The following is a 23,132-nucleotide window of genomic DNA, read 5'->3' as shown; positions in this document are numbered from 1 at the left end:
TGGACTGGAGTTCCCTCCCCTAATCCTTTCGGGTTCTTTTCTCATAAAGACACCAGGAAAAAATGTGTTTGGAGACACCCTTTAGTGTCTTCATTAATGCTCAGTGTGAAGAAGGTTCGTGTGTCTAGCATAGCTTCATTTCCAGGACCTTGGGAAGCTCCAGGGACCTTCCTTCTATGTGTAAGGACCATGGTGTTCCATTCTCTAATGCCAAAGGCTGCCTGAGCCTTTGTGCTTGTGGACATTGATAATAACTAAGAATCAGAGAGGGTGAGCTGGGTGTGCCAAGTCTCATTAGCTATGAGGTTAGGTCACTGTGCCCGCCCATGAGGATGTTAACTGGCAGCACTGTCAAAATGAGACAATGTGACTGTCTCACTGTATTAACAACCCATCAATCCCTACAGCCCACCTCCCCCACTCGCTGGCTCTTATGAATCTGGTATATGCAGCCTGTCCCTGACTGTGCAAGAGAGACACCAAGATGCCTGTCACTTGCTTCTGCAGTACAGATGCTATGATGTCCATAGCCCAATTATCGAAGGGTGACACAGACTAAGGGATTCTGACACCTTGCTCTTTACCCCCAAGGTCTTGCACATTGGTGATAATATATAAGGATACAACAAAAGTGACTCTGGGGTGAACCCAATTTCTGCAGCCCTAAGTAGCCTTTTTTTGTCACCTTAAGAGGAAAAGTGACTGTTGTGAAGCAGACCAAGTCTCAAATGTAGATGGAGATGCTGATATTTCAAGACAATAGTAAGTGTCCGAATTCTGAAGTAAAAATCCTTAGTGTGTGCTTAAGCAGAGCCTGAAAGGCCACACAAACATTGTTTGAGAAATTGCATTTTTGATCATCATGAAACAGTTGATTTCACATGTCTCAAGGGGAGCCAACACATATGCCACATGTAGTTTTTTCTAGATTTTTACTAGTTTATAATGTCACTGACATCCATCTCATCTTTTGCATAAATATAAGAAAATAATATTAAAGCAATCCTAAGGAATACTATTCATATTCTCTCTTTTTATTTACAAAATAAAATAATCAAATTACAACACCATCATATAATTTCCCAAGTAAGATATATTCTTTGAACCTGTTCATGATTCATATATCAGATATGTTTAAAATCATCATGTAATTTTAATAACTTACCTATCTTTAAATAGATAATCAAAGAATTAAAGACATGCATTTCTGACTATTGGGTCTGCTTGTGAGGGTCTATTAGAGTAAAGGCCTCAAATATGTTGTGCTGTGCAGAGATGATGCCTTGGGTTTGGGACCATCAAGGGGACCTGGACAAGTAGTCTGAAGGGTCCTAGTCACAAGTGGAGATGAATAATTCAAAGTGGTCTCTGAAACTGACAACAGTCTATCCTCAAATCTTCTTAATGTTGGAGCCTCCAAGTAAATAAATATTTTGAACAATTTCATTTCCCTCTCAATGGTACTTGGGTGTCCATCAACTACAAAACAGTATTATTTATAGATTCTGTGACCCAGGAACTTATACAAATTATATCATGCTTATCTAGCCACAGTGCACTTCCAGAGCATATTTAATTGTTGGGGCATCAACAACAGCTCAATATAAGAGACACAATTTGTTCAAATTCTCCTTCTGTGACAAGCCTTTGGGGATTGATTTCTTGCACTCTGTGGTCAAGTTGCTGACATTTAAATCTTGCTTACAGTGTGAGCAGCTCTAGACATGTAATACAATCCATGTACTTTGGAGTACACCTCTGCTCTAGACAAAATTGTCTAGTCTTTTATCAAAGTAAGATTACTTTTGCCTAGCCTTTCTGTTTCCTACTTGGAAGCTATGAAAGAACTTTCTTCACCTCATTTTCTAATCTGTTTACTCAATTTTGTCAAAAAATTTCAGACTTGGGGCTCAAACAAATGTCCATTCCATGAGACCTCTATTCTCCTAATCCTCATTGGAAGAGACCCCCATCAATCTTTTTTAAATCTTGATTCTCCATCTTCTACTTTTCAACTCCTGCCCTCATCCTAGGCAGTCAATATTCACAAGGACAAGATATTAGATATCTCTCATCTTGGTTCCTTAAATTTCTCATGATCTTCTCCATTTCAGCTGAGTTCTGCTCCCTTCATTATGAGATGCTCGACAAAACACTCTCCACCAGAAACACCCCAATCTCCAATATCAATAATTTGAATATCCACTTTGGTAATGAAATATGCTCTCCTTTCCCATCATTGATCAAATTCTCTTACTGCTTGATGATTTTTATATCCAAGAAGCACACTTGGTATCATCAGTCACCTCTCATTCCTGATTTAATTCTTAATTTATTAAAATTCACTTTTTATTATGTAATTTATGTTCATTTTCAGTAATACATTTAAACCAGGTTTTGCTTGTTTTTTTATACCTCACTTACTTAGAAAAACTTTCATCTTGATAGAAACAAGCTTTCTTGGTGCTCACAAGTAACCAGAACATGAACATATTGGAGGAAAAAAATTACACAAGTGAGTAAATTGATATGACTATCTGACTATGGAATTCTGATGGGGAATGTCCCTCTGTATACTGTGAATATATGTTTCTGTTATTGGTTGATGAATAAAGCTGTTTTGGCCAATGGACAGGCAATGATGTAGCCATCCAGGAGGATAGGCAGGGCTACCAGAGCAGGAGAATGCTGGGAAGAGAAATACAGAGAGTTGCAAGAGAGACAACATGAAGCCACTGAAGAAATAACATGTTAAGCCACAGTCTCGTGGCAATATAGTTTAATAGAAATGGGATAAAAATTAAGAAAGAGCTAGTCAATAAGAAGCCTGAGCCATAAGCCAAACAGTTTATAATTAATATAAGCGTCTGTGTTTATTTGGGACTGAAAGGTGGCGGGACTGGACTAGACAGAAACTCCATCTTTGAACTTCAGTCAAATTTCCTAGAAATTGATTCTGAGATGGATATTTGTTAATAAGAGAATTACTGAAGTGAAAATTGACTCTCTATAAGGGAGAGCAGGGGGATCAGGAATGTACAGATTTGTAATTAGCACTTATATGCAGTTACCATGAAGAGTTTAGCTGAGTCCCCAAGAAGCTGTGATATTCAGACTTTCCTTCAAAATTGTCCTAGATAGGCAACATAATGCACATAGTGTACTTCCATAGCTACAGCCTTGCACCCAGGGCCAAGGGCAATTCCTGGGAAGTGACTCATCACTGACTTATAGCTAATGATGCTATTCATGGGGTAAAGAGCCTGGTGTCCAAGGGAAGATCTTAGTATCTACTAAGTACACTATAGTATCTACTACACTACACATTTAGGTCCCTTTCCACCTGTCCATGTGTGGCTCCTCTAAGACTCCAGTTGTTCTCTTTCCTAAGACTTTTACCCACACATGTCCATTGTGTTATCTGACCACCAAATTCTTAGGTTGTAGCAACTCCATATTTTCTTTTGCTGTCAAAATCAGTCATTAAGGACTGTGGAGGCAGGAGGCTCATTGAAACAACAAATCCATTTCTCTCTATGCACATGTGTAAAGAGTGTACTGTCTGCTCATCATTAGGGTTAATTAAACTGCCAGCATGATGACTACTTTTCTTGCCTTCTGCTTTATGGTACAGTGATCCCAAAGTGACCATGAAATAGAAAAGGCACAAGTTTTGATAAGTTCTTTCTTTAACCTCAGTAGAAATTCTCACTTTGAGGAGCACAAAGAGTCACTGGGAGTGTTGGTAAACAGAGCAGGGCCATTCTCACTGCCATTCTTTCATGTTTACTTTTCCTCTCTCCCTCTCTGTCTCTCTCTCCTCCCTTCCTTCTCCCTCTCCATTCCATTCTTCCCTGTCTCGTCTATGTATATAATTTCATTGATTTAGGCAACACAGCAGTATGTCATATCGAAAAGGCAGCTTTCCATTATTTCAGAAGATGCTATCCAGGTTGACACTTCATCTATATTCTTGAAGGGCCATCTGTCATCTTTCCTTGAAGGTGTAGGAATAAGACTAATGAATGGTCTGTGTGCCTTCCTTCTCTGTAAGGTGGATCTCTTGTTTTGGTGGGATGTTGTGTGAAATTCCATGTTGGTGGGTTAATTACTGACTAATCTTTTGCACAAGTGCAAGGTAAGGGCCTGCAGGTAGGAAAGGCAAGACTCATGTCTGAAATGTTTGTAATACTATCTAGATGAAACTCTATTCCCTCCAGGGTAAAGAAGGTAAAATAACCCATGCACCATCCAGTGTCAGGTGGGTCTCCTCTGAGAGTGACCCTACACTGTGGATATAACACTTGTCTGATGCTGACAGCTTGGATGCCTTGGTAAGTGGAGTTCAAACTGTTGAGCCTATGTATGGCTTCGATTCCTGTTGCTAGGGGTCATTGTGTTTCTGACCCCATTGTGAAGTCAAGATCTCGTCAACAGAGCCTGGCTGATGTCTAAATACAGCTGGTCTTTAATATCAGTAGGTTCTGAATTCATTCAACCAGATAAAGAATAGTTGAAAAAAATTGCACCTGTACTAAACATATACAGGCATTTTCCCAGTCATTGTTCCTTAAACAATACAGTATAACATCTAATATAATATTGTAAGGTAACCTAGCAATGATTTTAAGTATATAAAGAGATGCATACAGGTTCTATGCAAATATTAAGTCCTTTTATATGGATAGATTAAGCATCCATGGATTTGAGCATTTCTGGAAGATGGGGAAGGGATTATGAAATTAATCCCTCATGAAAATCAAGGGTTGACTGTCCTTTAGTGTCTCTTAGACTATTCTCTGGAGGGCATTAACATATGATATGACTGTATTCACACTACGAGCCATTCCCAGAAGTCCATGCATTAGCCTCACATTCGTTCTCTATCATTTTCTTATAGGCTTCTGACAAACGGTCATGCCTTCGTCACTGCCCTCGAAGCCTTGTGTGCTCTTGTGTCATGACATTTTTGTTTCTAGACTTTGTCTTCAAATGGCTATTGTATTACCTTATCAACTTCCGGAGATTTAGTTACAGGACAAAGGATCTCAGGGTGCTGTGCCTTCCTTTACCATGAAATGGGTCTCCTATGCTGACATGATGTGAAGACAGACAAGAATGTGTAGCCTTTGAAAGTCTTGCCTATAGAAAGAGTGTCCTCCTCACTGCTCTTTGAGCACCCAAGCCAAGTAGTACTGTAGTGCAGTAAAGGTCTACTTTCAGTTCATAGTCACACACCAAACCAACCCATCTAGGAGCAAGTTCAACCTTGTATCTTCTGTTTCAAATAGTTGTCTAGCAGATATGCTATGAGCAAAGAGAGGGGTCATAGCATTAGCTTGAAGATGGATGTACCAGTGTGATATGGGTATAGAATGGAGGAATTTGGATCATCTACTTATGGGGCTTATTGGAATCCTGTAGCTTGGGTCTGCTCTGACCTTGAGTTACCTCCACCTTACAGTGGGGTTGTTGCCACATTGGCTAACCTTATTGGTGGATCTGACAGAGCTCTGCTCATGAACGGTACCTGTGGCTGCATGGCCTCTTGATATTCTGTGGTCAGATGTGGACTTTCTCTCAGTGACCTTTAGTGTGCTAGAGGTTGCTATTTGTGTGGTAAATTAGCTTTGCAGCACATGTCACAGCCTTGTTATAGAATGCTGGACATCTGCACCGATTTTCCCATAAGGATCTGCTATGAAATCCAGCAGGTATCTTTTTTCTGCACAGATACCTCTAGTCCCTTCATATCTTCCAGACATATAGCATAGGCCTTAAGGTTCCTTCCTCACTAGCCTGACCCAATGCGTTTTCTACTCACGGCTTCATTCAAAGACTTCCACTTCAGCCATGGGGTAGATTAGCATAGTATTTCCAAGTGGGATGTATCCTTGGTTCTGCACTGGAAGAGGCTCACTAAGCACTATTGTTGCTTCTCCATTGGATGATAAGGAACACAAAATAACTTGTCCAGTTTTCCCTTTATTGATGTCCTGCCACAGCCCAGCCACAGAACCTCTAAAGTTTTCAGTGAGTCTTCTAATCTTCATAACCCTCTATATGTCATGTTGTTGTGGAATGTTATTCTAAGTAGGAAAAGATGTGTTGCATTTGTTTATGCTGCAGAATATTACTGTAACTGTGTAGAGGTGTGCTACTTTTGTTTATACTGCATTTGTTAACTGATGTAAGGGTGTGTGTTTCACTATGTAAAGATGTATTGCATTTGTTTCACTTTGCCTGCCTAAGGTATCTGATTGGTCTAATACAGAGAAGAAGAGCCAATAACTAGGCAGGAGAGGGATAGATGGGGCTGGCAGGCAGAGAGAATAAATAAGAGGATAAATCTGGGCTTGAGGGATGAGCCAGAGAAGGAGGAGGCGAGAACAAGGGAGACACCTGGAGCCAGAAGCCAGCAGACATTAAAAACAGTGAAAGTAAAGTATACAAAAGGAAAGAAAAGTAAAAACCCCAAAGGCAAAACAGATAAAGAGAAACAGGTTAATTTAAGTTAAAAGAGCTAGCCAGAAATGAACCTAAGCTAGGCTGAGCATTCATAACTAATAATTTGTGAACTGGTTGGTAGCCCAAAAGAAAAAGCCCAGTACACAAAGCCCCTATGTGGATGCCACAGTGACTCTGTCAATCATTGCAACATTGTACCTACTTTGACTGGATGTCTAAATGACACTATCTGGCACATATTATCTCAAGACTCTGCCTTCCTTGTTATTAGTAAGAAATTCAGTTACATGGCAGCTGTTCTTCTTATGAACTTTAGCCTATCAGAGAGAGCCAGTGATGAATCTATCAAAGAAAATTGGAAGCCCTCTGTATTAGTCAGCTCTGAGCTTCCACAACAAAAAGACTATAGACCATGTGGCCCAAATAACAGGCATATATCTTGTCCCACTTTTGGAGACTGGGAGGCCAAGTTCCAGCTTCTAGTCTGTTTTGTTTGTGATAAATGCTTTCTTTTCCTGATTTGCAGACAGCTGCATTTCTGCAATAAGACATTTTCTTAAAGGAACACTGTTTGAGGCTGGGGGACAGGTCAGTCATTAAAAGGCTTGTCTTGCAAACATGAAGAAGAGAGGTAAGTCCCTAGAGCTCTCTGATGAGCCAATCCAACCAATTGGGTGAGTTCTGGGTCAGTGATAGCCTGTCTTATGAAACAAATTGAAGAGCACCAGAAGAATGAAACTCAGGTCCTGTTCTGTCCTCCATAGGTGTGTGTGTGTGTGTGTGTGTGTGAGTGTGTGTATGTGTGTGTGCATATATTATTCATGTACACATACACACATGAATAGACACATACACACAGACAAATAAATATATACACACAGATACATAGAGGTGAAGCGCGTGCACACACACACACACACACACACAGAGAGAGAGAGAGAGAGAGAGAGAGAGAGAGAGAGACAGAGAGACAGAGAGACAGAGAGAGAGAGAGAAGATATCAGTCCTCTGATGTTAAGACTTTATCATTTTGACTTCAGTGAACCTCCATTTTCCCCTACAGGTTCTCTCTGTATGCAAAGACAGTCACACTGGGGACTTGGGCTTCCACAGATGACTTTGGAAAGTCACAGGTCCATTTGTAGGACCACTCAATTCACATCTTTCACAATCCCCACAAATGAACCTGCCTTTGGCTCTTCCCAAGTGCCATGGTCAAATGAATGTTTCTGGCTTCACATGATGTATCTGTTCAGCTCTGGCCCCTTCTCTGAGGTTTTAATTTCTTTTCTGGTCGTCTGCCACCACAGATGGTCATTTTTATTCCATTTAGTGAGGACCACCCCTTTCTTTCAAGCTTCTGTACCTTTGAAAATTATCAGCAGCATCTCTCACCATGCTCAGCATGTTACATTCTGTGAGAGTGTTCCCATTACAAGGGTTTCCTTTATCCAATTTATTCTGTTGCCTTGACCCCACACCCTTAGGTCCAAGTGCTGCCTGCTGTCCCAGCTCTTGCTGCTGTCGGGGGCGTGTGCAAGCATTCCCCATTATCTCTTGGTAGGCCTAGAATTTCCCCAGCTGGACTGTGCGGAGATGTCCTTATCCATGGGTCTTGTTTCTGACAGGATGGAATTGTAGCCAGAAGTAAGCTGTGATTTTTGAATAAGAGCCTGCACAGTGCTTTTATGTAAGAGGAGAGGAACTGACAGCCTTTGATAAGGAAGAGTCAGACACTTGTGTGGAGAGAGAGAGGAGCATGAAGTTTACATGCAGACGTCCCCTCTCATTCCAGAGCTGCCACTCCCTTCCATTCACATTCTTGCTTCCCTAGAACTTTACAGATAAATTCACTATAAATAAATGCTCCAGGTCTGGAAGACTGTGTCTTCAACTCATCTAGCATTTGTTGGAGATACTTTTAAAGCTTCAGAGGACTCCATTCCTGCCTTTTGCTGCCCCAGGAAGAATTCTGTCTAAATGCTGACTTCTTTGCTGTACCTCAAATTAATCACCCTTGCTCTCCATTGTCTTCTTCTGTTGCACCAGCAGCACCCAACAACAGCCATTAGGTTCCATAGGCTTGAAGGTTGGCCCCACCCCCACCTCATCCCCTTTTCCTCTCCCACTGGCAACTCATTTCACCTCACCATAAGTAAAGATGCTAAGGACTGCACCAACCCATCATGCCGACAACCTACCAAACTCCAGTGAACATCAATAATGGGCTTCACTTACAACTGAGTCTAGAGAGTGGTACAATCTCAAAATTTCTGCTTTAAAATCTTCTTCTTGATACCAAATGTCTTGGATCATTTTTTTTCTAAAAACCAGACTTCGAGATGGGAATTTACATGCCAGATATTTATTAGGCAGACATTGTTAGCTCTTGGGAGCTCTGCCATAAGGAAATGAAAGAAGCAGGACTGGGCAAAAGAACTGGTTAAACTAAGACACAGATGACGCTGAAACCCAGGACAACACTAGGGAGCATAGAGCCAAGGTGGCCCCTCAAAGATGTTTCAATTAATTTCACCAGTCAGTCTTCATGTTCTGTATTCTGTGCTTTGCTGGGTGTGGTCAAGAAATGATCCCAAATTGTAGGTAATATTTATTTCCCAATGTTTTTGTTTCATTCACATATTTTCTTCCCTAGACCCTTAGAGATAAATTCATTATAAATAAACGATGACTCCAGGTCTGGTTTATGTGCGCATAATGAAGTCTCCTGGACCCAGACATTGTACCTCTTGGTTGCTCTGCTTGTATTTCTTAGGTGTTTCTTGTGATGTCAGAGGAATTCTGGAGCATAAAGAACTGCCAGGAAACCAGAGGGCCAGTGTTAAGCCAATTATTTAAAAAGAGAATAAGAAATAAAATATAAACATTTAAATGAATTATAAAGTGGATAGTGTAGTAACACAAAGAAAGGGAAGTAGAAAAGTATAAAACCAGAGTGAGTTTTCTGAGATCATGTCATGCCACACTTATCTTTCTCTCTCCCATATTTCCTTCCTTCCTCCATCCCTCCTTCCCTCCTTCTCTCTCTCTCTCTCTCTCTCTCTCTCTCTCTCTCTCTCTCTTTCTTTCTTTTCATCTGTCTTTCTAGCTTAATTTTCTTTATCCTGACTATTTCTGTGTCTCTTGGTCTGTGTCTTTCTGTTTCTATTTCTGCCTCTTTCTTCCTTGTTGTCTCCTTTTTCCCATTCTTCTGACAACCTGAGTTTAGTCCCTTGAAACCTACAAGGTTGGAAGAGAGACTTGACTCCTGTAAATCATACATGTCTCCTAGACACCAATCAATAAATAAATATTAAAAGACAGTAAAATTAAGAGAATGCATTTCTGGATTTCAACTAAGGTATTCTGAGAAAACAAAACAAACAAAAATCGGTGTATTATAACATATGCCAGATAACTACTCACTAACATGTAGTAACAAAAAGGTAAAAAGAGTTCCTAATCAGATAAAATCTTAATGAAGAAATTGAAGATTTAGACTGATGATGAATGGGAGTGAACTTTCTCAACTTCTCTGATGTTCTAATTTAAGCTTAAGGCTGGCCAAAATTTTATTCAATGGTTCCTATGAAAGTAGAAGCCATAGCCATTAAATATGTTGATGACATAAATTGGAGATGATTAGCATATATTCTAGATGACATAATCAGGTCCCCAAAAGTTCTCAACAATCTGAAAGAGGGAAGGAATCAAAATGATGATACTTAACCAAAGAGAATGTAATATGCTACAGTAGGTTCAGGAAAACAATCTCACATTCACAGAGACTATAATGTGCTACAATGGATTCAGAAGAACAATCTCACATCCACAGATGAGATCATTATGTTGTACAAGTAGTACTTGTGAAGGAAATACATCCGTGGATAGTCGAAGACCTAGAGGAAAGCAGATTGATGGCAGTCATTCAGAAGCAAGTGATCTCTTAGCTGCATGAATGAAAGTACACTGTCTATCGTGACAGAAGCAATCATCTTATTATATCAATTGCCTTAGATCAGTTTCTTCAAAATTGAGCCCAGTGTGCTGGATCAGCCATTCTTTGCAAGACCCATTTCAAGGAAGAAACCAGGATAATGAAAATCAATAAAACATTACATATAAGGGACTGTTTGGGAAGTTTTTGACATATAGTGTCAGATATATGGTCTGAGAAGATGCACAGTCTCTGGCTGCAGATATTGGGAAGTCCACCAGGTGGGAAATTGTTTAGATTTCATGTTCACTCTATGGGTTAGAAGTGGGACCCTAATACACTGAAGGCTGCAAAGCTAGATATTTTGGTTAAGTATAAAGAACAGCTTATCTTCAGAGGTAATATGGTGTGCCCACTTCGGTATGAGTTGCCCTAGGAGAGAAGAGTATTTGCTAATTGGAGATCCTCAAGCATAGCCCAAAGGACCTCATAGCTCCATGTTAAAGATGATTCAAAAATTAATCACCTTGCACACTGGAGTGGTTTTTACTCAGTCAATGAGCCAAAATTAAAATAAAATAAAAAGCAGAATTTCTGAATTTCATCATAAATTTTATCAGCACTTGGAGCATGCATGTTCTCATTCTTGGGGCTCACTGGAAGGAGACTGAGGGTAGTGGCTCTGTTGATCCTTTAAAGAAGTACCTTTCAAAGAAACTTAAGCTGCTCAGGCACTGTTCCTGTGTCTGTCAATATGTCTATGATGGAAGGAACAGAACAGCATGATGATGGGAGATGTCCTTTTGTATGCTGTGAATATATGCTCTTATTGGTTGATTAATAAATGCTGATTGGCCAGTAGCCAGGCAGGAAGTATAGATGGAGCTACCAGACTAGGAGAATTCTGGGAAGAGGGAAGACAGGGAGGGAGCAGTCTCCAGAGGGAGGTGCCATGTAGATACCGGGAAGATAGGACTCCCAGGCCAAGATACATAGATTAATACAAATGGGTTAATCATTAAGAAAAAGCTAGCCAATATGAAGGATGAGCCATTGGCCAAACAGTTTATAATTAATATAAGCTTCTGTATGTTTTTTTTGTTTTTTTAAATTTTATTTTCCAGTTTAAATTTAGATAAGAAACGAGGTTGCTTCACAAGTTAGTTCCAGGTCCCTCTCCCATTCCCTCCCTTCCTCCCGTGCCCTCCCCTTCCCCCCCCCGTTATCCCCTCATTTCTCCAGGGAGGGTGAGGCCCTCCATGGGGGTGTCCATTGTGTGTCATTTCATATAGGGCAGGGCCTAGACCCTTCCCCAAGAGTTCAGGGTGAGAGTGCACCTCACATTGTTGGATGGGAGTCCAAAGTCCGTGTGTATACTTGGGATGGGTACTGATCTGCTGCCCAAGGCTCAATAGATTCCCTAGGCCTCCTCACTGACACCCACATTCAGGAGGTCAGCTTCTGTATGTTTATTTGGGACTAAATAGCTGTGGGGCTGGGCAGAACAGAAACTCTGTCTTCATCATACCTCACCTCAACCAAGTCCATCTCTGCCCTCCGGAAGCTGTAGAAACCTGCTTCTACACACATAGCTAAAAATACCTGACAATGTTAGTCCTCTCAGTACTAAGATTACTCAGGGGTTAAAAAAGGCACCAATTGTTAAGTACTAGCCAAAGCAGTATTCTAAGTACTCGATTTTGTTTTGCCATTTATTCTTCTAAACCATAGGATAAGCAGGTGTTATCATTACTCTTAATTTCCAGGTGGGAAAACAAGGCTCAGAAAATCAATAGTCACAGTAAGTGGCAGAGATTAAATTCCAGCCTATGTTGCCAATCCAGGAACAAAATAGGGATAAGATAATCCACAGTAAAACAGACCACTTTCCAAGGGAAAGTGAAGAGCCTAGTTACATCTGGAGTTTCAATAATTTGGGCATCCCTAAGCATGCTCAGGTCCCACTGGAGGTAATGACACCTTTTTCTTTCCCTGTGTTAGGATTGGTCATTTTTATTTTTTAATTTATTTTTTGTACTACCAAGAGCCAGAGTCTGCCCAAACAAACTGAGTCTTATTTTAGTTGGCTCATTTGCTAAGAATAACAACGGCATATGCCAACGTGGATAAACACAGAAAGGCCACAGCAGGAGTATGGGCCAGAGGTTGTGCAAAAGACATTTGGCTGACAGCTCAAAGTAAAAAAGAAAAAATGTTCGTGATTGTTTTCTTCCTTGTTACAAAAGTAATATTTCCTCATTGTAAATCAAATTCAAAATCATACAAAGCACAAATAAGAATGTCTCATTTGCAATCATCTTACTGCCCAGAAACCAGATGACCACTGTGAACATATAGGTACATATAATCTCAACAATGTTTACTGCAATACATATTACTTTCTATATAAAAATGTGAGCATTGTTTTTATAAAAATGAAAGCCTCCACATGAAATTTTGTCTCACTCCCCCAATGCATTGTTGTGAACATTTTTCTGCCTCATTAAGTTTTCTTCTACCCCATTATTTTAAAGGGCTACATAGCATTCTGTTGTATGGATATATTGTAATAGGAACTTCATTTCTCACAAATAAATAAATAAAAGGGAAGCTTTTAGCAGGTCAAGTGTGGATGTTTTAAGAGACAAAATAGTGACATAAGACCGGGAGAAAGGGAGAAAAATGTGGTTTGGGGGATGTTGATTGGTCGATCTGACTGGGGGTTACAATATGGAGGTGGCAATGGATATGCCTAAGAAAGAGGGAATGGTATGTGAGACTTTAAGGAGTGCACTGAGATGGATGCCCAGATGGGCTTTGGGGAATTAAGGGGCAAGATCAAGAGGGAAACAGGAATCCTGGTCTGTAAAGAGAGCAGTTTAGAGCATAGTTGCATCTGATCCAACTGAGCATGTAGAAGGTTCAGCCTCGAACCTCAGTTTAACTCACACATGGAATCCCACACTCCTGCTCTGTTTGTAGATAATTTAAGAAATAATCTCACGAAAGCCTAGTGTATGGTCCTGGGTGCCTAGCTATCTAGAAGTAAAGCTCCCGAAATTGTTGGGGCAATGTGACTTGGTTTCATGGTTTCATGTCTCTGCATGATCCTCTTGTGGGTATTCCTCAGTTGTGGCTGTGGAAGTCTGCCAGAAAGAATAAGCACAAATCCAGCCATCAGATCATCTTTAAATACATGGAAGCCTGTGGCTGTAGACAGAAGTTTCTGTCCCTCCCAGTCCCGTAGCCATGCAGCCCCAAATAAACACACAGAGGCTTATATTAATTATAAACTCTTTGACTGATGGCCCAGGCTTCTTATTTGATAGCTCTTTATTAATTACTGACCCATTTCTATTAATCCACCTATCTCCATGTGGTTTTGTCTTAGTAGTGATGCCCAGATCTCTTGCTTCTTGGGCAGCTACATGGCATCTCCCTGACTTAGCCCACTACCTTTCTCAATTCCTGTTTGGATTTCCCTCCTGGTTAAATCATACTCCTCTATTGGCTGAAACAGCTTTATTCATCACAGAATGAAGAAGGACACCCCACATCAAGTGTGCTGCCCCCTCCTCCTGACAGTTCTCTAGCATGGCTGAGGGACCTTCCTATGCTCTTTTCTCTATTCATGGAAGTCTAGGTCTGAAGGTGACAATGAGTACTGTTTCAATGGAAGTTATTTCAGAGAAAGATGATAGAATCTCTATGGCCATTTATCTCAATCTTAGCAAAAGTACTCTAAAGTCAAGTGTCTCAGGAGTGAACCTGAGGGCCCAGAAGAGAGACAAGATACCTAACAGTAGAAATATGTGAGACAAGACCCCCTTTGATCTGTATTACAAGAGACAAGTGGCTGAGAGAGTCCACCTTCTCACTATCTTCTGTCTAGTGTGTTTTGATGGAATGATGGGAAGTCCTTGCCTGGGTTTAGGGATCTTGGGGAATCACCTATGGCTCACAGGTATCTGCAAACATTTGATGTTCTGACATGAAATTTTTCATGCTCCTGGAGTAGGCAATAGCATTACCAACAACTATATAAAGTGAGAAGTTGGCAACTCCAAGGTATGGTTGAGTGGAAGGTTTTTATTAGCTTTGAGGGAGAGTACAGCCCTCTGGTATCTGGAAAAATTCAGAGGATGGAGAAAAAAGCAGTCAATGAAACATGACTTGCAGACTGAAACTAGGCCATGATAGGGCAATCAGGGAACAGGGAGGTAATGGGGGATTTCCTTCTGCATGCATGTTTCTCTTATTGGTTGGTGAATTAAACACTGGCCTATAGTCAGCAGAGGCAAGAAGATAGGTAGGGCTAGGAATCGAGGAGAATTCTGGGAAAGGTAGGCAGAGAGGGAAGCCACGAGGAGACTGGGAGGATAGGATATGTCAGGCATTCTCTGGTAAGCCAAGACCATGTTGAAATGCATAGATTAGTATAAATGGGTTAATAATTAAGTCAGAGCTATCCAGTAAGAAGTCCTAGTCATCACCCAACATTGTATAATTAATATATGACTTTGTGTGATTATTTGGCCAAGGCAATTGTGGGACCAGGAGGGACAAAGAAAACACAGTAATAGGGAGGGTTGAGAGAGGAGGGCCAAGAGAGGGGGACAAGAGACAGGGCCAGGAAAGTACATGGCCAAAAAGGTAGGTTTATATAGGAATGAGAAGCTGGGGGAAGGAAAGCCTAGGAGTGGGGGAGGTTTAGGATAGGAGTGTTGTGAGAAACACTGAGAGGACCCACAGGTACTGAATGTGCCTGGAGACCAGCAGACACTTGAATATGCTAATAGGCACCACAGTCAGCCTTTTGCCTTGAGCTTCTTTTAGACCTGACAATGATAATAAACCACACACATACAAAGCTCACAATGTTTATGATTTTGTGTTGGACTTAATTCATGTTATCTGGGGCACACAACCCATAGGCTACAGGGTAGACATGCCTAGAAGAGATCTATGTATAGTAAGAAAGCTTTAGGGTTGGCTAGAGAAAGAATGTACTGTGTGACCTTGAGCTTGAAGGGATGCGATAATATAACCAGCCAAAGGCAAACATATGGGGATTATATGCTTGAATGCCTCCTCTCTGAATGAAGAGTTTGACTCAACACCTGGCTTTCATTGTGAGTGTGGTCTGTGAAATACTGACCTCAGGGGCTAGTTGCCATATTTCCCAACAGCTCTACTTTTCTAAGGGCTCAGACTGTAGAACTGTGTGTTCATCCGTCCTGCCCTGTTAACTCAGGGCAACAGTCTAACATCCATAAGAGCCTCAAGGGGCAAATGGAGAAATGACATTAGTACAAGATGAACTGGACTTAAGTTGCTCCAGCTTCCCTAGCCCATTCTTTTTCTGTGAGCAAGGTGCATGGGAAAGAAAAGGAAAAAAATTACTCACGACTGCCCTGAATGAATGATATGTGAGGATCACAGAATCAGAACCACAGGAAATAATTTTATGGCTTAAATGTGTATTGGCTTTTATAGCCCAGAGCATCTCTGCCCATTATCAGGTTCTACTCATCAGACAGACTGACATGCATCTCAGGCCAGCAAGCTAACCATTGATGTGGTCTGTCTCTTAGGAAGCAGGTACAATATGATTGATTAGGTTTCTCCTTAAAAACCACAATCTCACTCTGATTTTTTTTCTGTCTGAGATCACTCATGGATCACCCTGACTGGAGTTTTGGGTGTTCCTAAACACTTCAGTCACACAATTACAGATAATCTCTGCATTTACTTTCCTGCTTGCCTAATCATTTCCATTGTGTATGGATTTTACCAAGTTTAATTCTCAGAGGACAAGTGTATTCCCTCATCACCCAGTACTCTGAGGCTTTCAGCTTCTCACTGCCACCTCCTAAGATGGCAAATATAGATACAAAGGCTGTTTACACTCCCAAGTGTTATTCAGATATTGAGATCAGCTCCTAGGAGCTGTTGCTAATAGCAAAGGCAGTTCTCAGGCCTCAGCATCTGGATTGAATCCCTCTTTATTAGAGAAGCATCTCTTCCTTACATGCAAGGATAGTAAATTCTTTAGGGAAATAAAAAGGACACCTACTTGATTATCAGTGTTCAATAGCATCTATCGCACACAGAACTCTGATAGAGCTGATCTGTTGATATCTATTAACTGGTAGTTGCTCCCAATATTATTATAGTGGGTGATAAACTACAAAACATAAATAAGCAGCTGCCTGTTTAGTTGTCATAGACCATTACTCAGTGAATTGTATAAATATTTATTTGATGTCTACTCATTAACCAGATGAGCAAAGAAGGCCACAAACCTAAGGCAATGGCTGTTGGAAAGAAAACATGTGTCTGCTGTGTAGAAATGATTAATGATTATAGTATGCCCCATTCACTTTTGGGGGACTGTGGAACAGGGTCATGGCTTGACTCCATCTCCTTACTCGGGATGTTTCATGCTTATGATCACAAATCATCATCAATGACAAGAACCCAAAGCAAACTCTCTTTAAGGCAGTAATTGAGGTTTGGAGGACACTGAGGCTGGATGTTGACTACAGGGTCCACCACTGCAGCTGGCTCTAGTTGTCACTTTGTGCTTCCATGCAGTTCTTACAGTTGTTAGCATTGTAGATTTCCAGACTCTTCTTACCCAAACCTCCAAAGGGACCAGGATCTCTCCTCTGGTCCTTTCCTTAGTGGACCATGTTGCATGACTCAGCACTTCCTCTGACTAAGAGACCATCAGTCAGATATAGTGGGCCTGGAGGATAACCCCCCATCTAATACTGGACCTCCTTTATCACCTCTAATTTCATGCTTTTGGTGGGAAACTTAACAAGATGGGGTGTCCTTTCCCGCTGAATGGTGTCCATGTGGGGCACCGGGAGAAAGAGCAACACAGTGTTTGCTTCCATCCCATTAAAGTCGATGATGTTTGTGCATCTGGTAGAATGACAACATATTCCTCTGGAGAATCTGGCTTCACAATTGCTTGTTCAAGGGGAAATCTGATAAGAAACAACAGTCTGGCCTTTGGAAGCATTAAACTGTTACATTCTAATTTAAACTTCAGGCACTCAAGTAGTCTGGTTTGTCTTTTCCTTTAGTATGCATTTTTTCACTTTATTGATTTTTTGATTCCTTCTTTCTTGAAAAGGAACAAGATCCTCAAAAGTAAGGGCCAGATGAGAAAACTGAGTAAGGTCATCATAAAAGCCATGCATACAACTCAAGCAATAATCAGATGCTGGGAAACAGAATCACCAAGAGTTTACAGGCCCTTGCTATGGAGCAGAGGGCAGATTGGGTATAGCAGACATTGCAGTGCTGTGGTGGCCTTATACAGCAGTTGGAGCAAGGCTTGTCTTTGAGCCGTGGAACTAAGGTTTTACAATTCAGCCAAGATGCACAGTTCAGAATGACCATATGACACACTAGTAGTAATGGGTGACACAATCCTTATGTTGGCTAAAGTGCTACCATTTCTTTGCTCTTTCAATGCATTGCTTTATTTAGAATCACAGAATCATAGATTAATGGACAGGGAGACGTGGTAGAGTATATATACTATTGAAACCCCTTTAGCCAAGAGATGTTGAATGGCTTGCTGAAAAACCCTGACTCACTCCCCAGAACAGTTTTGGGCAGGTGTGAGGCAGGCATTTGTGCATTTTTCCATACTGACTGTGTACCAGTGCTGCCAGCCTCTGAGCACACTCTGATAAATAGAGACAGTGCGTTCTTGTCCCCCAGAGAGCTCAGAGATTTGTTTGTTTTGTTGTTGTTGTTGTTGTTTTTACGAGACAGGGTTTCTCTGTATTGTTTTGGAGGCTGTTGGTCCAGCCCGGCCTCGAACTCACAGAGATCCGTCTGCCTCTGCTTCCCGAGTGCTAGGAGCTCAGAGATTTGTAAGTGAGGCAGACAGAGTATGCTCCAGGACAATGGTTGAGATAACACGCTGTGTAACCCTTTAAGGAGGGCAGTGGCACAGACAGGGTGTAAGAAGCATCCTAGAGTCAAAATGATATCTATAGCAGGACCAGAATATGAAGATACGTGGGGGTGGTATAGGGTGTGGTAAAACAGATGAGGAATTTTAAGGTGATCATTTAACTTTATCCACATATTTAGCCTTTGAATCACAGAGAAGAGCCTAGTCACAACTGTGGCTCAGCATAGTGACCTCAAAAAACAAAGATGGTATGACTCACTATATGGCACCCTTGATGTCATCATTACATTTCTAGGCAGAACCTATGCCAATTTTTGTAAAAAAAAATCACAAAGACAGCTTAATGGAATCAGACCTTTGGAATGTAGCTATGTTAAAAAGGAACTTGCTTTCTCTTTGGGGACCTTGAATGGACACACGGTATGTGAGGAAAATGTCAAGTATGTAAAAGGTCAAACTCTGACTGTCCAGGGCCTGAAGTGATTGTGGTTTTGGGCCCCTTTGCCTCTTACAAAGCTCCCAGCAAAGTTGGAATTGACAGGATGATGAGTGAATTGGAGTGTCCAAACTCTATGATCTACAAGAATCCCTATGTAAGTTTAATGCAGGATTCAGACTGTTTTTGAATATACATGGAGGCTGCAGTTATCCTAAGAGGCATTGTGAAAACTTTAAAATAAAAGAAAATTTAAATAGAATCAATTTAAATCAATTTTACTTTTAAAAATTCATGTGCAATAGGCTTAAGAAATGGGAAGAATGAAAAAATGAGCCATCTGCAGCCTCCCAGAGAGACTATGAATCTTGGTTGTTCCAAATGCAGCTTAGGGTTTAGCAGAATTGTAGACCTGCAGGTAAGAGACTGCTCTTACTAGTCTGTGAAGGGTGTAGGTTACCTTTTCCCTCCGTCTAGCTTTCTATGTGGTTTCTGCACTGGAATGGTAAGAGAACAGAATTGGAGAGGCTAGTGGGCTTCTACTCTAACTCTTGTTTCTGGCTCTTTTGTTTTTGATGTTACCTTATTTTGTAAAAGGTGTTCATTTGGAAATCAGTATGGAGATTCCTCAGAAAAATGGGAATAAACCTACCACAAGACCCAGCAACTCCACTCTTAGGCATATATCCAAAAGATGCCCATTCATACAACAAGGATGTCTGTTCCACTATGTTCATAGCAGTATTATTTGTAATAGCCAGAACTTGGAAGCAACCTAGATGCCCCTCAACTGAAGAGTGGATAGAGAAAATGTGGTACATTTACACAATGGAGTACTATTCAGCAGAAAAAAACAATGGAATCCTGAGATTTGCAGGCATATGGATGACACTAGAAGAAACCATCCTGAGTGAGGTAACCCAGTCACAAAAAGAGAAACATGGCATGTACTCTCTCATATATGGATTTTAGACATAGATCTGGGGAGTGTCAGCCTACAATCCCATGGCCAGAGAGTCTAGGAAACAGAAACTTCATTCAGTGGCTGATGGAAGAAGAGGCAGACTCCCACGGCTAAGTACTGAGCTGAACTCAAGAAAGCCAGTAACAGAGAGGGAGGACTGATGACCAAAGGAGTTAAGACTGGGCTGGTTTAACCCTAGAAACAGCTGACCTGACAAGGGTTAACTCTTGAATCCCAGGCTGATGCCTGGGAATCCATCATGGGACTGATCAAGAACCCTTGAATGTGGGTGTCAGTGAGGAGGCCTAGGTAATCTATTGAGCCTTGGGCAGTAGATCAGTATTCATCCCAGGTATACACATGGACTTTGGACTCCCATCCAACAATGTGAGATGCACTTTCACCCTGAACTCTTGGGGGGGAGGGTCTAGGCCCTTCCCTGGATGAAATGACAGTCTATGGACACCCCCATGGAGGGCCTCACCCTCCCTGGGGAAATGAGGGGATAATGGGGGAGCTGGGGGGGAGGGTACGGGAGGAGGGGAGGGAAAGGGAGAGGGACCTGGAACTGACTTGTGAACTGAACCAACCATGTTTCTAATCTAAATTTAAACTTAAAAAAAAAAGTGTTGAAAGCTGACTTGCATGTGCTTTCTTACTTGACACCATGGAGAAGTGAAGAATGTCAAGGATTGCCTTCCGGCTCTACCAATCATTGCTGCATGGTAAGCAGTCTGATTACTCCAGACTTGGATTTAGTGGTTGTTTAAGTAAGTAAAATACCCACCCACTTCACAGCACTGCTTCCAAAGTGGAAGGACTTGAGGGACACAACATACCTAAACAATGTGTGGCACATATTCAGGACTTGGTACTCAGCAAGCATCGTTTCCACTCAGACTCTCTCTTGTGCTGTCATCATGGGAATTAGGTTGAAGATCTTTCTACATATGAAGAAACCCAGCCCCAGAGACCCATGGCACATCTGATGCTGCCTGGCTGCTAATAGTCTCTGGCTTCCTCCTCTTGCTTTCTGTCATGAACAACCTTTGATTCTCCAGGCATCCTTTCTGGTTTCTCAGAGAGGCCACCGTTCAGGCATTTATTAGCATTCAATTATATCCTAAATTTTGTTTCCAAAATCATTTTCAAGATATCATCAAGAACTTATTTCTGTATTCTTAGGAGAAAGGTCATTTTCAAGATAATCCTTCCAAGCAAACAGAGCTGCAGCCCTTGCAGGAGGCCTGCAGTGTGCACAGCTAGCAGGACTCAGGCAGCCTTAGCGGGGACTGATAAGATATCAGGACAATAAGGGAAATCCTTGGCCTGGATCTCTGTCCTAACATGGCCCAGAGTGACTGGGCTTCTAGGCCTGGGAAAGTGAGGAGTTTGGCCAGGCAGGAAACCTTCTGATGGAAATAATCAACTGTACTCTTTTTGGGAAAGATAACCTGAACTCCTTCAGAAGCCCCCAACTAATGAATTATCAGAGGAAGTAACAAAGTTATTGAAGAGACATTGAGAAGATGGGTCCCTTGTTAGAAACCTAGGATTTATGTTTGATAAACTAGGGTAAGCAACTCTACCCATTTTATATGAAATGTCCAGTTCTGGGAAACCTCAGACAGTCAAGGAGGGAATGAAATGGCAGAGGAAAAAGGCTTTTGGGAAGTGCAAATAAGATATAGAAAGCACTGTAAAGAATGGATTTGGGGGTAGAGGATGCATAAACCTTGAAAAGAAACTAAGCTGAAAATTCTTCAGTCTGCCTTATATGGATTGGACTTCACACTATCTAGTTTATTAAGGGGGAGGGATCCAGAAAGTAATTACTGATAGTGCATGGCTACATTCTCAAAAAGATCCACAGACATGAGAGAGAAGCCTGAAGACAGATATATTTTAGTGCAGTTGGAGAAAGCAGTTGTGTTTGTTACTAAATGCTATGTAATAATGTGCCCAAAATTTAGTGGGCACTATTCAGCATGGATGTGATTGGACAAGGACATAAATACACTTCCACTTAGGATCCACTGGGAGGATGGCCACCACCATGTCGTGAACCTGTAGATAATGTGCAGTGAGATATCCACCCTGTGGACATGACAAGACGGAGAGTGGATTTAGGTCTGGGGTCATGACAGGTCTTGATCTCTGACTTCCGGTTGGGTCACGAGAGCAGCCTGGTGACCAAGAGTGGGAACTAGGGTCTAGTTACTTGTCTCAGCCATCTGCTACTTGTGTAAGTGACTTCTCCCCAAATAAAACTATATTAAACTATATTGAATCTTGATCTGTGCATCCAAATAAGGTACTTCAGGAGAAGAGATGGGATGTCTACTTATGTCTCAGCATTGAATTAGGCTTTGAGCATAAAGAAAATTTTGCTAATTAGTGGGGAACAGCATTAACTTAAGCAGAAGTCTACCACAGGCACAGAGTTGTGAACAAATTGACATGGCTGGGTATCAGAAGGGCAGGATGGATGAGACAGTTGATGTGGGCAGAGGTCAGGAAGTAAGAAGTATACTGGGACCAGATTATAAAAGACCAAATATAAAATGAGCCTGAAGCCAAAGTCTGTGGGTTTAATCATGAAATAATAGGAATTCATGATGACCCAATTTTGGGGATTTTTAAGGAGGCATGATAGTGTGTTCAATGGATAGAGTCTAGAGTCCATTATAAAGCAAGTGGGTCATTTTTAGAAGGGAATGATGAGGACAGAGGAAGGGAATTTTAGAATTCACTAAGCTAGACGCTATTGTACAACTGGAAAACATTGAGGTGGAAACTGTAGCTCTTCTAAGCAGCTCAGTGACTGCTGCTGCTGTGCTCTTGAACCAGTCAGAAACTGTAGTTACCTTTGCAAAGCCTGCACAAGACTGGGCCCATGAAGGCTCCATCATCAAGAGGAATGTGATGGGGGTTGTCACTTGCAAGTCTCTTCCCTAAGGATCTGTAGGTAATTAACATATCCTGGAGGAGGAAAGTCATTTTCTTCAGTGGTGTAGCCACTGGCAAGTGATTCATGCACCTATAAATAATCCTTCATTCATGTTCCTTTATGTAACTGTAATGAAAACCAAGTGGACAGGATAGATAGATAGATAGATAGATAGATAGATAGATAGATAGATAGATAGACAGACAGACAGATAGATTGGCATGAAGGAAGACTAAGAGAAAAGGGGTTAGTGGGAATGAGAAGGGAACAAAAATAGATAATGAAGAAAAGATATATACAATTAAAATAAAATGTCATAGTGAAATCCATTAGTATATGTAATTAGCATATGCTAATAGAAATCTTTAAAAATTAAAAATAGAAATTGTGAAAGACAAAAAAATGAGACTGAGGGATAGTAAGTTACTTGACCTT

Source organism: Mesocricetus auratus, unplaced genomic scaffold, assembly GCF_017639785.1.
Source record: "Mesocricetus auratus isolate SY011 unplaced genomic scaffold, BCM_Maur_2.0 Super-Scaffold_2245, whole genome shotgun sequence".
In the NCBI taxonomy this organism is placed as follows: Eukaryota; Metazoa; Chordata; class Mammalia; order Rodentia; family Cricetidae; genus Mesocricetus; species Mesocricetus auratus.
The sequence above is the reverse complement of the archived record's forward strand: the minus strand, read 5'-3'. Positions refer to the sequence as shown.